Here is a 16,396-nt window from a genome sequence, read left to right as displayed (position 1 = left end):
TACTCATAAGCTTCCTATGTAAACCATCTTTATTTACAAAATACTATCTTAAGAATTATAGTTTCATTGAGCTTCAATTGGAGCCAAAGTATAGTCAATTACTGAAGTAAAAGCAGTTACTTAAAAACTAAAAATGAGAGAAAAGTCAAATTACATTTGAAGAGAGAGCAACAGTATGAGGTTTCTTGATTGGTTCTGGATGTTGAGTAACAGGCTCATTTGCAGGTGGAAGGAACCCTTCAGGGAAATCACTTGTGCTTTCAGAATGCGGGTGTAGAGGGCTGAATTCCAGCTCTTGGGGGAAGATTGAGAGGAAAACCCTCTCCCTGCATAGACACTTCGCATTGGAAATGGAGTGGGTGGCGGGCCAGGTGGAAAATAATCTCCAGGTTCCCATACAAGTTTCCTCGGAGAGGTGGAGGAAAAAAAAAAGGTCCTCTTCTCATGAACTGACTCCTTGGGTCAACTGGAAACAAGGCACCCCTTTGATTGCCAGCTTCAGTTCTTCCTCATTCACTTGAAAGAGTCTCCAGCTTGTTTTAGCTTCAGCTATTTGTGATCTGAGGGTTTCAGATTCACCTTGGAGGGACTGTATCCTTCTTGATAGATGCGCCCTCATTTCATCCTGTTGACCATGTTTAGCCTTCTGTGCTTTGAGCTCTTCTTCTAGAAAGAGCATTTCAACGCCATGGCTGGATTCGGACCAATGCAGCTTTTCGTAGGTTGCCTCCAGATGTTGTGCTTCCCTTGAACCCTTCTCAAACCTGCAGTCCTTTAAAGATGAGGCTAAGCCTTCATGTTCTTTTTCAACAAGGCTCACTTTTTCAAGAAGTCCACACTTTTTTTCAATAAGTCCCGCAAGATTTACAGCCACCTTTTTTTCTCTTCCCACGTAAAGCCTGCTACTAACCGACTGAAAACATCTCCAGAAAAGTAAGAGAACAGCCAAAAATCTAAGAGCTGTACACATCACCAACTCCCAAGGAAAGCCATAAGGAAGATGGCCTGGCTTCATGTCTTCGGACAATGCTGCCACAACCGTTGGTGCTTCTTCCAGAACCACCCACTAGTATGGCTGAGAGGCAGCCCTTGGCTCCTCCATCACACCAAGACGGCTTTGGCTCTTGCCACCACAACCACAGCCTGCCCAGGCAGGCCAACGCAGGCTGTGGACACTCAGGTGTTTGGTCAGGAACTCCAACCTGCACCAGGCAACGGAACAGACCACTGCGATCCCCTTCAGGGTGTGAGCGTATGGCAGGTGGTGGGCGTATGGTGGTGGGAGCCATGATCAAGGGCTCCCAGGAGCCTTGTTGTGCTCAACTACCCATCAGGGGAGTCTTGTCCCCTTCCCTACCCAGTGCATCCTCAAGTGCCACAGGTTTAGGTCCCTCCCACTCCAGCCAGAGAGAATTCCTCCCCATGCCACACACCCCTTGATTTGGTTTAGGCCAGGCCAAGGCGGGGCTTAGTAGGAAGATTCCATCCAGTCATCATAACATTCAGTTTGATGTCACTCAAATTCTAAAGCTGTCTAAACTGTTCAAACAGCTTTCATGGCCTATATTGGTCTTTGTGTCGCTTGCCTTTTGTTTTATTTTATTTTATTTTATTTTTTGTTTTTTTTTTTTTTGGCCTTTAGTTTTAGTGACTCAGTTTTTTCCCTGCCCTTGTACTCTCCCTATTTCCTCCTTCCTTGCTTCCTTCCTCCCTTCCTGGTTTTTTTCCTTTTCTTCTTCCTTCTTTTCTACCTCCCTCCATCCCTCCAACTTTGCCTCCCTCCCTTCCAACTTTTTCTCTCCCTTCCGTCCCTTTTTTTTTCTTGCAAGTGTTTGGGGTGAAAATCCATGGCAGGCCAGCCCCAAGCTAGGCAAGGTCACTGCCAGTGAGCTACAACATCCCCAGACCTGCTGCCACTTCCTACGCAAGTACTTTGAATTATCTCTAAAGAGAAACTCTCACATTAGTCTACTTTCAGTAATTTCAGAAGAGTTGCTAACATGGGCACAAATCAGTTATGACAAGCCATTTTTGAGAAGCACGGCACAGAAAATGTTCCCAAAAAGAAGGTGTTGAAAACGTCAGTTGGTTTTCAGGTCAGCATTTCTAGACTAGTATTTGTTGAAAATTCTTCAAACTCTTCTTTCAGATGTTTTTTTTTTTTTGGACTTTTCATGGGCTTGAAAACATCTAAGGAAGCTGGCTGGTCCTTATAAATATATAGCTAAGAGAAGGATGGATATGACTCTCTGAAATGGATGTAAATCATGAACGTGAATTATATTGTTGATGTTAAGACAACGAGTTCATGGCTTGATGTACCAAAAGGACATCCCAACATTGTTTTCCTCCCAAGTTAGCACTTGACTTGTTTTTGAGTCACATATGAGGTTCGAAGGAGAAGATGCACAAGTCATCACTGGTTTTGTAAGCATGCAAGTTCCAAGCCCATAGGCCACCATGCATGATTAGACCTGTTGTTATTTACACTTACATGGCCAGAGCTGTATCACTGTCTCAAAGTTGCCAAATGAGAGTAGCTTGTTTTCCTCTCCAGCACCTGTATCGAATGACCAGCTTTCAAGTGGACTTCCCTGAGCCTTTTCAGTATCTGAACATGCGAGTCCAAAACACTTTAGTCCTACTACTAAAAAGGATACTCACTGTAACACTGTTTTTCTGACCATTAAATGGACAATAAGGTGACCCTGGTGTGCAAAGAACAGGACTCATTGAAGATGTAATGCCTGTTGGTGAATGACACTTTTCTAGGTTTCACGGGCCATGTGGAGGAATCAGCCCAAACACCTTGAAATACCACTTAATTCATAGTTTACTTAAGGACACATGTGGCTTAGGGAGAACTTCTTTCCTCTGAAAGTGTTTCTTCAAACGAGATGAGAGTCGAAAAGAAGGTATTGAGAACACTAAGTAAAATGGCTGTGCTTTGTGGAACTGGGAGGATTCCTCAATACATGTAACAATGTTTGTCACTGCCTTTGGACCTAACACGTATCAGTGTATATGAACAGAGGCACAGCAAGAAAGATAGCTGGCATAAAACACCAAGGGGAAGGGGCTAAGCTGCCTTACTAGGTTTACTTTTTTCACTCTGGTGGCACTTTCTGTTGTCTGTATGAACAGAGTTTCCAAGTACTTTCCCACTTAGCCGGCCTCTCTGTTATTCATACAGTTGAACTACCAGGGAGAGATGGATCAGTTTACCACCTGTGAGGCCTTTTCTTCCACATTTTCTGCCCATTGCATGCTTTGTTTTTTTCCAGCTCTTCCTACAAGCCCCCCTAATCCTGATCTCCCCTTAGTCCTTATGATTTCTTTAAGTTTCCCCTTTGCTCCTGTTCATGGAGTCCTGTGTACAGATATTATACCTGATTCTATTGAACTCTACTTAATCCTTTCTCACCTCTGTGCTCCTTTGACCAAGTCACTCCTCAACACTTACTGTAACCCTTTGAATTTTTTGTCCATTGTCATTTAAAAAACTCTTTAGAAATTGAACCATTTCGCATGCAGATACAGTCTTCTTGGTCTGCTATTAATCCCCCACTACTGACATTGTAAGTTATTGAAATGTACACTTCCAGACCGTTTTCAGATTTTTGATTTCTGTATATCTATCTGTCTCTCTATTTACAAACATAACATGGTATTCTGAAAGTATCGTTCTGCTTTTGGAGCACTACATTGTGTTTTTCAGAAGCAGGCTTATAACACAGAGATGAATCCATGTTACCTAGGTTGAGTTCAAATTGGTATGTGCACTGTGATTCCCATTATATTGTTCTACCTACTAATGGACAGTTAAGTTATATCCAGACCTCCCCCCCTCCCCCATTAAGTAAAACCCCTGTGGAGAGACATGTAGATGCCTTTATGAACATATTGATAATTTTTCATGGCAGTGTTTTCCAAAAACCCGTTAGTAAAATCAATTGATTCCTTTGCAGCCTGAAGTTACCTTCATTCCAGTTTACTGGTATAAGAACCACAGTATATCAGCAACTATTCTCCAATAGTAGTTCAGGCAGAAGTCATTCTAGATAACAATCAGTGCGGGATCCTCCATGTATTTTACACAGCCCATGGCAGGGGACATCTAATCAGGTGAGACAGACTGATTAGATTTATTCTGTTTGTTGGCTTTGTTTTTTTAGGCCTGAATTTTTCACATGTCAATTAATTGTAGGTCAAGTATCAGGCGGATTCTTCCCTGGGCTTCAAATGTGATAAAGCTGCTTCTTATTTTTAAGAAGGCCGTTGCAATCCTGCATTTATTTTACACCTCAGTGCATGTTTTACACACAAACACACCCCCCCTCACACACACACACATCAACAAACACAAACACATAATTAGAGCACATTTAACACTCAAATAAAGCTTTCACTATTAATTCATGACTAAGGTATTCTTTTAATAAGAATTGTGCCTTGGTCTCTACTGGGGAAACATTGTTCAATGTGCGTTCTCTGGTTTGTTGTAGGGCAGTGAATGTTCACTTTTTGGCAATGATATAGAAATGGGGAGTAAGAGTTTAAAAGTTTTTATAGTAGGTAGGCAGCGTCAGAGTATGGAATCTAAGAATAAGAAATTGGGGAATTTCCACTTTGTTTCTTCATTTCAATCTCCTAATAATTCATATATATTTTCCAAATGTCTCTGAGAAAACAAGGACTAGGTCAATCCACATATCCGTGAACCATAGCAGAATGCAATTCTGAATTTCATATAAACAGTCATAAAATCAAAAAGACAGGTGCTGGGGTTTTGGCTCAGCACTAGAGGGCTGGCTTCGCACTTTCAAAGGTCCTGAGTAGGATCCCCAACACCATATGTGTTGAATGAATGTGAATGAATGAAGCAATGCATGAGTGTATGATGAATGAATTAAAGGTATAAGGAGGAGGAGGAAGAGGAGAAGGAGGAGGAGAAATAGAAGAAGATGATGAGTAATTTGACAGAAGGGAAAATGGGGAGCAGAGTGAGTTTAAAGTGTGGTTTCCAATTCCCAAACGTTAAATTACAGCAGCTGGGATAGAGAGAGAAGATGGGAGGGCAGGAGAGGGGGGAGAGTAGAGGATAGAAAAGGTAGCAGAATAGAACAGTTACTAATATGGCATTTTGTAAAAATGTGGATGTGTAAACAATGTGATTGTGCAATCTGTATATGGGGTAACAATGGGAGTTCATAACTCACTTGAATCTAATGTGGGAAATATGATATCTCAAGAGCCATGTAATGTTCTCAGCAACGAATATAAAAAAGAGGTCTTCATTTTTCTTTGTAGTTGAGGTCTCCTATTTCCGTGACATGTTTAGTTGTGTTCCCTCCTATAGTCCTCCCATGCTCTAGTTATTCTGATATGGAAAAACTAGCTGATATGCCCAACCAGTCTGAAAATCAGTGACAATTTTTCATTAAGCCTAAAGTCACTTCACATTTGCTACAGTCATACTAAATACACTTCTTTGTTGGGAGTTTCAAATATATTTCCATCAGCTAGATCACAAGTACCTAGAACTCCCATTCTTGTTTATGTAATAGTGAGTTCATCAGATTAAATGCTGTACTCTTGAATAAAACAAAATAGGAATAATTTACTCATAAGCTTCCTATGTAAACCATCTTTATTTACAAAATACTATCTTAAGAATTATAGTTTCATTGAGCTTCAATTGGAGCCAAAGTATAGTCAATTACTGAAGTAAAAGCAGTTACTTAAAAACTAAAAATGAGAGAAAAGTCAAATTACATTTGAAGAGAGAGCAACAGTATGAGGTTTCTTGATTGGTTCTGGATGTTGAGTAACAGGCTCATTTGCAGGTGGAAGGAACACTTCAGGGAAATCACTTGTGCTTTCAGAATGCGGGTGTAGAGGGCTGAATTCCAGCTCTTGGGGGAAGATTGAGAGGAAAACCCTCTCCCTGCATAGACACTTCGCATTGGAAATGGAGTGGGTGGCGGGCCAGGTGGAAAATAATCTCCAGGTTCCCATACAAGTTTCCTCGGAGAGGTGGAGGAAAAAAAAAGGTCCTCTTCTCATGAACTGACTCCTTGGGTCAACTGGAAACAAGGCACCCCTTTGATTGCCAGCTTCAGTTCTTCCTCATTCACTTGAAAGAGTCTCCAGCTTGTTTTAGCTTCAGCTATTTGTGATCTGAGGGTTTCAGATTCACCTTGGAGGGACTGTATCCTTCTTAATAGATGCGCCCTCATTTCATCCTGTTTACCATGTTTAGCCTTCTGTGCTTTGAGCTCTTCTTCTAGAAAGAGCATTTCAACGCCATGGCTGGATTCGGACCAATGCAGCTTTTCGTAGGTTGCCTCCAGATGTTGTGCTTCCCTTGAACCCTTCTCAAACCTGCAGTCCTTTAAAGATGAGGCTAAGCCTTCATATTCTTTTTCAACAAGGCTCACTTTTTCAAGAAGTCCACACTTTTTTTCAATAAGTCCCGCAAGATTTACAGCCAGCTTTTTTTCTCTTCCCACGTAAAGCCTGCTACTAATCGACTGAAAACATCTCCAGAAAAGTAAGAGAACAGCCAAAAATCTAAGAGCTGTACACATCACCAACTCCCAAGGAAAGCCATAAGGAAGATGGCCTGGCTTCATGTCTTCGGACAATGCTGCCACAACCGTTGGTGCTTCTTCCAGAACCACCCACTAGTATGGCTGAGAGGCAGCCCTTGGCTCCTGCATCACACCAAGACGGCTTTGGCTCTTGCCACCACAACCACAGCCTGCCCAGGCAGGCCAACGCAGGCTGTGGACACTCAGGTGTTTGGTCATGAACTCCAACCTGCACCAGGCAACGGAGCAGACCACTGCGATCCCCTTCAGGGTGTGAGCGTATGGCAGGTGGTGGGCGTATGGTGGTGGGAGCCATGATCAAGGGCTCCCAGGAGCCTTGTTGTGCTCAACTGCCCATCAGGGGAGTCTTGTCCCCTACCCTACCCAGTGCATCCTCAAGTGCCACAGGTTTAGGTCCCTCCCACTCCAGCCAGAGAGAATTCCTCCCCATGCCACACACCCCTTGATTTGGTTTAGGCCAGGCCAAGGCGGGGCTTAGTAGGAAGATTCCATCCAGTCATCATAACATTCAGTTTGATGTCACTCAAATTCTAAAGCTGTCTAAACTGTTCAAACAGCTTTCATGGCCTATATTGGTCTTTGTGTCGCTTGCCTTTTGTTTTATTTTATTTTATTTTATTTATTTTTTTTTTTTTTGGCCTTTAGTTTTAGTGACTCAGTCCTTTCCCTGCCCTTGTACTCTCCCTATTTCCTCCTTCCTTGCTTCCTTCCTCCCTTCCTGGTTTTTCTCCTTTTCTTCTTCCTTCTTTTCTACCTCCCTCCATCCCTCCAACTTTGCCTCCCTCCCTTCCAACTTTTTCTCTCCCTTCCGTCCCTTTTTTTTTTCTTGCAAGTGTTTGGGGTGAAAATCCATGGCAGGCCAGCCCCAAGCTAGGCAAGGTCACTGCCAGTGAGCTACAACATCCCCAGACCTGCTGCCACTTCCTACGCAAGTAATTTGAATTATCTCTAAAGAGAAACTCTCACATTAGTCTACTTTCAGTAATTTCAGAAGAGTTGCTAACATGGGCACAAATCAGTTATGACAAGTCATTTTTGAGAAGCACGGCACAGAAAATGTTCCCAAAAAGAGGGTGTTGAAAACGTCAGTTGGTTTTCAGGTCAGCATTTCTAGACTAGTATTTGTTGAAAATTCTTCAAACTCTTCTTTCAGATGTTTTTTTTTTTTTTGGACTTTTCATGGGCTTGAAAACATCTATGGAAGCTGGCTGGTCCTTATAAATATATAGCCAAGAGAAGGATGGATATGACTCTCTGAAATGGATGTAAATCATGAACGTGAATTATATTGTTGATGTTAAGACAACGAGTTCATGGCTTAATGTACCAAAAGGACATCCCAACATTGTTTTCCTCCCAAGTTAGCACTTGACTTGTTGATGAGTCACATATGAGGTTCGAAGGAGAAGATGCACAAGTCATCACTGGTTTTGTAAGCATGCAAGTTCCAAGCCCATAGGCCACCATGCATGATTAGACCTGTTGTTATTTACACTTACATGGCCAGAGCTGTATCACTGTCTCAAAGTTGCCAAATGAGAGTTGCTTGTTTTCCTCTCCAGCACCTGTATGGAATGACCAGCTTTCAAGTGGACTTCCCTGAGCCTTTTCAGTATCTGAACATGCGAGTCCAAAACACTTTAGTCCTACTACTAAAAAGGATAATCACTGTAACACTGTTTTTCTGACCATTAAATGGACAATAAGGTGACCCTGGTGTGCAAAGAACAGGACTCATTGAAGATGTAATGCCTGTTGGTGAATGACACTTTTCTAGGTTTCACGGGCCATGTGGAGGAATCAGCCCAAACACCTTGAAATACCACTTAATTCATAGTTTACTTAACGACACATGTGGCTTAGGGAGAACTACTTTCCTCTGAAAGTGTTTCTTCAAACGAGATGAGAGTCAAAATAAGGTATTGAGAACACTAAGTAAAATGGCTGTGCTTTGTGGAACTGGGAGGATTCCTCAATACATGTAACAATGTTTGTCACTGCCTTTGGACCTAACACGTATCAGTGTATATGAACAGAGGCACAGCAAGAAAGATAGCTGGCATAAAACACCAAGGGGAAGGGGCTAAGCTGCCTTACTAGGTTTACTTTTTTCACTCTGGTGGCACTTTCTGTTGTCTGTATGAACAGAGTTTCCAAGTACTTTCCCACTTAGCCGGCCTCTCTGTTATTCATACAGTTGAACTACCAGGGAGAGATGGATCAGTTTACCACCTGTGAGGCCTTTTCTTCCACATTTTCTGCCCATTGCATGCTTTGTTTTTTTCCAGCTCTTCCTACAAGCCCCCCTAATCCTGATCTCCCCTTAGTCCTTATGATTTCTTTAAGTTTCCCCTTTGCTCCTGTTCATGGAGTCCTGTGTACAGATATTATACCTGATTCTATTGAACTCGACTTAATCCTTTCTCACCTCTGTGCTCCTTTGACCAAGTCACTCCTCAACACTTACTGTAACCCTTTGAATTTTTTGTCCATTGTCATTTAAAAAACTCTTTAGAAATTGAACCATTTCGCATGCAGATACAGTCTTCTTGGTCTGCTATTAATCCCCCACTACTGACATTGTAAGTTATTGAAATGTACACTTCCAGACCGTTTTCAGATTTTTGATTTCTGTATATCTATCTACTCTCTATTTACAAACATAACATGGTATTCTGAAAGTATCGTTCTGCTTTTGGAGCACTACATTGTGTTTTTCAGAAGCAGGCTTATAACACAGAGATGAATCCATGTTACCTCGGTTGAGTTCAAATTGGTATGTGCACTGTGATTCCCATTATATTGTTCTACCTACTAATGGACAGTTAAGTTATATCCAGACCTCCCCCCTCCCCCATTAAGTAAAACCCCTGTGGAGAGACATGTAGATGCCTTTATGAACATATTGATAATTTTTCATGGCAGTGTTTTCCAAAAACCCGTTAGTAAAATCAATTGATTCCTTTGCAGCCTGATGTTACCTTCATTCCAGTTTACTGGTATAAGAACCACAGTATATCAGCAACTATTCTCCAATAGTAGTTCAGGCAGAAGTCATTCTAGATAACAATCAGTGCGGGATCCTCCATGTATTTTACACAGCCCATGGCAGGGGACATCTAATCAGGTGAGACAGACTGATTAGATTTATTCTGTTTGTTGGCTTTGTTTTTTTAGGCCTGAATTTTTCACATGTCAATTAATTGTAGGTCAAGTATCAGGCGGATTCTTCCCTGGGCTTCAAATGTGATAAAGCTGCTTCTTATTTTTAAGAAGGCCGTTGCAATCCTGCATTTATTTTACACCTCAGTGCATGTTTTACACACAAACACACCCCCCCTCACACACACACACATCAACAAACACAAACACATAATTAGAGCACATTTAACACTCAAATAAAGCTTTCACTATTAATTCATGACTAAGGTATTCTTTTAATAAGAATTGTGCCTTGGTCTCTACTGGGGAAACATTGTTCAATGTGCGTTCTCTGGTTTGTTGTAGGGCAGTGAATGTTCACTTGTTGGCAATGATATAGAAATGGGGAGTAAGAGTTTAAAAGTTTTTATAGTAGGTAGGCAGCGTCAGAGTATGGAATCTAAGAATAAGAAACTGGGGAATTTCCACTTTGTTTCTTCATTTCAATCTCCTAATAATTCATATATATTTTCCAAATGTCTCTGAGAAAACAAGGACTAGGTCAATCCACATATCCGTGAACCATAGCAGAATGCAATTCTGAATTTCATATAAACAGTCATAAAATCAAAAAGACAGGTGCTGGGGTTTTGGCTCAGCACTAGAGGGCTGGCTTCGCACTTTCAAAGGTCCTGAGTAGGATCCCCAACACCATATGTGTTGAATGAATGTGAATGAATGAAGCAATGCATGAGTGTATGATGAATGAATTAAAGGTATAAGGAGGAGGAGGAAGAGGAGAAGGAGGAGGAGAAATAGAAGAAGATGATGAGTAATTTGACAGAAGGGAAAATGGGGAGCAGAGTGAGTTTAAAGTGTGGTTTCCAATTCCCAAACGTTAAATTACAGCAGCTGGGATAGAGAGAGAAGATGGGAGGGCAGGAGAGGGGGGAGAGTAGAGGATAGAAAAGGTAGCAGAATAGAACAGTTACTAATATGGCATTTTGTAAAAATGTGGATGTGTAAACAATGTGATTGTGCAATCTGTATATGGGGTAACAATGGGAGTTCATAACTCACTTGAATCTAATGTGGGAAATATGATATCTCAAGAGCCATGTAATGTTCTCAGCAACGAATATAAAAAAGAGGTCTTCATTTTTCTTTGTAGTTGAGGTCTCCTATTTCCGTGACATTTTAGTTGTGTTCCCTCCTATAGTCCTCCCATGCTCTAGTTATTCTGATGTGGAAAAACTAGCTGATATGCCCAACCAGTCTGAAAATCAGTGACAATTTTTCATTAAGCCTAAAGTCACTTCACATTTGCTACAGTCATACTAAATACACTTCTTTGTTGGGAGTTTCAAATATATTTCCATCAGCTAGATCACAAGTACCTAGAACTCCCATTCTTGTTTATGTAATAGTGAGTTCATCAGATTAAATGCTGTACTCTTGAATAAAACAAAATAGGAATAATTTACTCATAAGCTTCCTATGTAAACCATCTTTATTTACAAAATACTATCTTAAGAATTATAGTTTCATTGAGCTTCAATTGGAGCCAAAGTATATTCAATTACTGAAGTAAAAGCAGTTACTTAAAAACTAAAAATGAGAGAAAAGTCAAATTACATTTGAAGAGAGAGCAACAGTATGAGGTTTCTTGATTGGTTCTGGATGTTGAGTAACAGGCTCATTTGCAGGTGGAAGGAACCCTTCAGGGAAATCACTTGTACTTTCAGAATGCGGGTGTAGAGGGCTGAATTCCAGCTCTTGGGGGAAGATTGAGAGGAAAACCCTCTCCCTGCATAGACACTTCGCATTGGAAATGGAGTGGGTGGCGGGCCAGGTGGAAAATAATCTCCAGGTTCCCATACAAGTTTCCTCGGAGAGGTGGAGGATAAAAAAAGGTCCTCTTCTCATGAACTGACTCCTTGGGTCAACTGGAAACAAGGCACCCCTTTGATTGCCAGCTTCAGTTCTTCCTCATTCACTTGAAAGAGTCTCCAGCTTGTTTTAGCTTCAGCTATTTGTGATCTGAGGGTTTCAGATTCACCTTGGAGGGACTGTATCCTTCTTGATAGATGCGCCCTCATTTCATCCTGTTGACCATGTTTAGCCTTCTGTGCTTTGAGCTCTTCTTCTAGAAAGAGCATTTCAACGCCATGGCTGGATTCGGACCAATGCAGCTTTTCGTAGGTTGCCTCCAGATGTTGTGCTTCCCTTGAACCCTTCTCAAACCTGCAGTCCTTTAAAGATGAGGCTAAGCCTTCATGTTCTTTTTCAACAAGGCTCACTTTTTCAAGAAGTCCACACTTTTTTTCAATAAGTCCCGCAAGATTTACAGCCAGCTTTTTTTCTCTTCCCACGTAAAGCCTGCTACTAACCGACTGAAAACATCTCCAGAAAAGTAAGAGAACAGCCAAAAATCTAAGAGCTGTACACATCACCAACTCCCAAGGAAAGCCATAAGGAAGATGGCCTGGCTTCATGTCTTCGGACAATGCTGCCACAACCGTTGGTGCTTCTTCCAGAACCACCCACTAGTATGGCTGAGAGGCAGCCCTTGGCTCCTCCATCACACCAAGACGGCTTTGGCTCTTGCCACCACAACCACAGCCTGCCCAGGCAGGCCAACGCAGGCTGTGGACACTCAGGTGTTTGGTCAGGAACTCCAACCTGCACCAGGCAACGGAGCAGACCACTGCGATCCCCTTCAGGGTGTGAGCGTATGGCAGGTGGTGGGCGTATGGTGGTGGGAGCCATGATCAAGGGCTCCCAGGAGCCTTGTTGTGCTCAACTGCCCATCAGGGGAGTCTTGTCCCCTTCCCTACCCAGTGCATCCTCAAGTGCCACAGGTTTAGGTCCCTCCCACTCCAGCCAGAGAGAATTCCTCCCCATGCCACACACCCCTTGATTTGGTTTAGGCCAGGCCAAGGCGGGGCTTAGTAGGAAGATTCCATCCAGTCATCATAACATTCAGTTTGATGTCACTCAAATTCTAAAGCTGTCTAACTGTTCAAACAGCTTTCATGGCCTATATTGGTCTTTGTGTCGCTTGCCTTTTGTTTTATTTTATTTTATTTTATTTTATTTTTTTTTTTTTTGGCCTTTAGTTTTAGTGACTCAGTCCTTTCCCTGCCCTTGTACTCTCCCTATTTCCTCCTTCCTTGCTTCCTTCCTCCCTTCCTGGTTTTTCTCCTTTTCTTCTTCCTTCTTTTCTACCTCCCTCCATCCCTCCAACTTTGCCTCCCTCCCTTCCAACTTTTTCTCTCCCTTCCGTCCCTTTTTTTTTTCTTGCAAGTGTTTGGGGTGAAAATCCATGGCAGGCCAGCCCCAAGCTAGGCAAGGTCACTGCCAGTGAGCTACAACATCCCCAGACCTGCTGCCACTTCCTACGCAAGTAATTTGAATTATCTCTAAAGAGAAACTCTCACATTAGTCTACTTTCAGTAATTTCAGAAGAGTTGCTAACATGGGCACAAATCAGTTATGACAAGTCATTTTTGAGAAGCACGGCACAGAAAATGTTCCCAAAAAGAGGGTGTTGAAAACGTCAGTTGGTTTTCAGGTCAGCATTTCTAGACTAGTATTTGTTGAAAATTCTTCAAACTCTTCTTTCAGATGTTTTTTTTTTTTTTGGACTTTTCATGGGCTTGAAAACATCTAAGGAAGCTGGCTGGTCCTTATAAATATATAGCCAAGAGAAGGATGGATATGACTCTCTGAAATGGATGTAAATCATGAACGTGAATTATATTGTTGATGTTAAGACAACGAGTTCATGGCTTGATGTACCAAAAGGACATCCCAACATTGTTTTCCTCCCAAGTTAGCACTTGACTTGTTAATGAGTCACATATGAGGTTCGAAGGAGAAGATGCACAAGTCATCACTGGTTTTGTAAGCATGCAAGTTCCAAGCCCATAGGCCACCATGCATGATTAGACCTGTTGTTATTTACACTTACATGGCCAGAGCTGTATCACTGTCTCAAAGTTGCCAAATGAGAGTAGCTTGTTTTCCTCTCCAGCACCTGTATGGAATGACCAGCTTTCAAGTGGACTTCCCTGAGCCTTTTCAGTATCTGAACATGCGAGTCCAAAACACTTTAGTCCTACTACTAAAAAGGATACTCACTGTAACACTGTTTTTCTGACCATTAAATGGACAATAAGGTGACCCTGGTGTGCAAAGAACAGGACTCATTGAAGATGTAATGCCTGTTGGTGAATGACACTTTTCTAGGTTTCACGGGCCATGTGGAGGAATCAGCCCAAACACCTTGAAATACCACTTAATTCATAGTTTACTTAAGGACACATGTGGCTTAGGGAGAACTTCTTTCCTCTGAAAGTGTTTCTTCAAACGAGATGAGAGTCGAAAAGAAGGTATTGAGAACACTAAGTAAAATGGCTGTGCTTTGTGGAACTGGGAGGATTCCTCAATACATGTAACAATGTTTGTCACTGCCTTTGGACCTAACACGTATCAGTGTATATGAACAGAGGCACAGCAAGAAAGATAGCTGGCATAAAACACCAAGGGGAAGGGGCTAAGCTGCCTTACTAGGTTTACTTTTTTCACTCTGGTGGCACTTTCTGTTGTCTGTATGAACAGAGTTTCCAAGTACTTTCCCACTTAGCCGGCCTCTCTGTTATTCATACAGTTGAACTACCAGGGAGAGATGGATCAGTTTACCACCTGTGAGGCCTTTTCTTCCACATTTTCTGCCCATTGCATGCTTTGGTTTTTTCCAGCTCTTCCTACAAGCCCCCCTAATCCTGATCTCCCCTTAGTCCTTATGATTTCTTTAAGTTTCCCCTTTGCTCCTGTTCATGGAGTCCTGTGTACAGATATTATACCTGATTCTATTGAACTCTACTTAATCCTTTCTCACCTCTGTGCTCCTTTGACCAAGTCACTCCTCAACACTTACTGTAACCCTTTGAATTTTTTGTCCATTGTCATTTAAAAAACTCTTTAGAAATTGAACCATTTCGCATGCAGATACAGTCTTCTTGGTCTGCTATTAATCCCCCACTACTGACATTGTAAGTTATTGAAATGTACACTTCCAGACCGTTTTCAGATTTTTGATTTCTGTATATCTATCTGTCTCTCTATTTACAAACATAACATGGTATTCTGAAAGTATCGTTCTGCTTTTGGAGCACTACATTGTGTTTTTCAGAAGCAGGCTTATAACACAGAGATGAATCCATGTTACCTCGGTTGAGTTCAAATTGGTATGTGCACTGTGATTCCCATTATATTGTTCTACCTACTAATGGACAGTTAAGTTATATCCAGACCTCCCCCCTCCCCCATTAAGTAAAACCCCTGTGGAGAGACATGTAGATGCCTTTATGAACATATTGATAATTTTTCATGGCAGTGTTTTCCAAAAACCCGTTAGTAAAATCAATTGATTCCTTTGCAGCCTGATGTTACCTTCATTCCAGTTTACTGGTATAAGAACCACAGTATATCAGCAACTATTCTCCAATAGTAGTTCAGGCAGAAGTCATTCTAGATAACAATCAGTGCGGGATCTTCCATGTATTTTACACAGCCCATGGCAGGGGACATCTAATCAGGTGAGACAGACTGATTAGATTTATTCTGTTTGTTGGCTTTGTTTTTTTAGGCCTGAATTTTTCACATGTCAATTAATTGTAGGTCAAGTATCAGGCGGATTCTTCCCTGGGCTTCAAATGTGATAAAGCTGCTTCTTAATTTTAAGAAGGCCGTTGCAATCCTGCATTTATTTTACACCTCAGTGCATGTTTTACACACAAACACACCCCCCCTCACACACACACACACATCAACAAACACAAACACATAATTAGAGCACATTTAACACTCAAATAAAGCTTTCACTATTAATTCATGACTAAGGTATTCTTTTAATAAGAATTGTGCCTTGGTCTCTACTGGGGAAACATTGTTCAATGTGCGTTCTCTGGTTTGTTGTAGGGCAGTGAATGTTCACTTGTTGGCAATGATATAGAAATGGGGAGTAAGAGTTTAAAAGTTTTTATAGTAGGTAGGCAGCGTCAGCGTATGGAATCTAAGAATAAGAAATTGGGGAATTTCCACTTTGTTTCTTCATTTCAATCTCCTAATAATTCATATATATTTTCCAAATGTCTCTGAGAAAACAAGGACTAGGTCAATCCACATATCCGTGAACCATAGCAGAATGCAATTCTGAATTTCATATAAACAGTCATAAAATCAAAAAGACAGGTGCTGGGGTTTTGGCTCAGCACTAGAGGGCTGGCTTCGCACTTTCAAAGGTCCTGAGTAGGATCCCCAACACCATATGTGTTGAATGAATGTGAATGAATGAAGCAATGCATGAGTGTATGATGAATGAATTAAAGGTATAAGGAGGAGGAGGAAGAGGAGAAGGAGGAGGAGAAATAGAAGAAGATGATGAGTAATTTGACAGAAGGGAAAATGGGGAGCAGAGTGAGTTTAAAGTGTGGTTTCCAGTTCCCAAACGTTAAATTACAGCAGCTGGGATAGAGAGAGAAGATGGGAGGGCAGGAGAGGGGGGAGAGTAGAGGATAGAAAAGGTAGCAGAATAGAACAGTTACTAATATGGCATTTTGTAAAAATGTGGATGT

The sequence above is a fragment of the Callospermophilus lateralis genome, unplaced genomic scaffold, assembly GCF_048772815.1.
Source record: "Callospermophilus lateralis isolate mCalLat2 unplaced genomic scaffold, mCalLat2.hap1 Scaffold_296, whole genome shotgun sequence".
Taxonomy (NCBI): Eukaryota; Metazoa; Chordata; class Mammalia; order Rodentia; family Sciuridae; genus Callospermophilus; species Callospermophilus lateralis.
Note: the sequence above shows the minus strand (reverse complement) of the source record.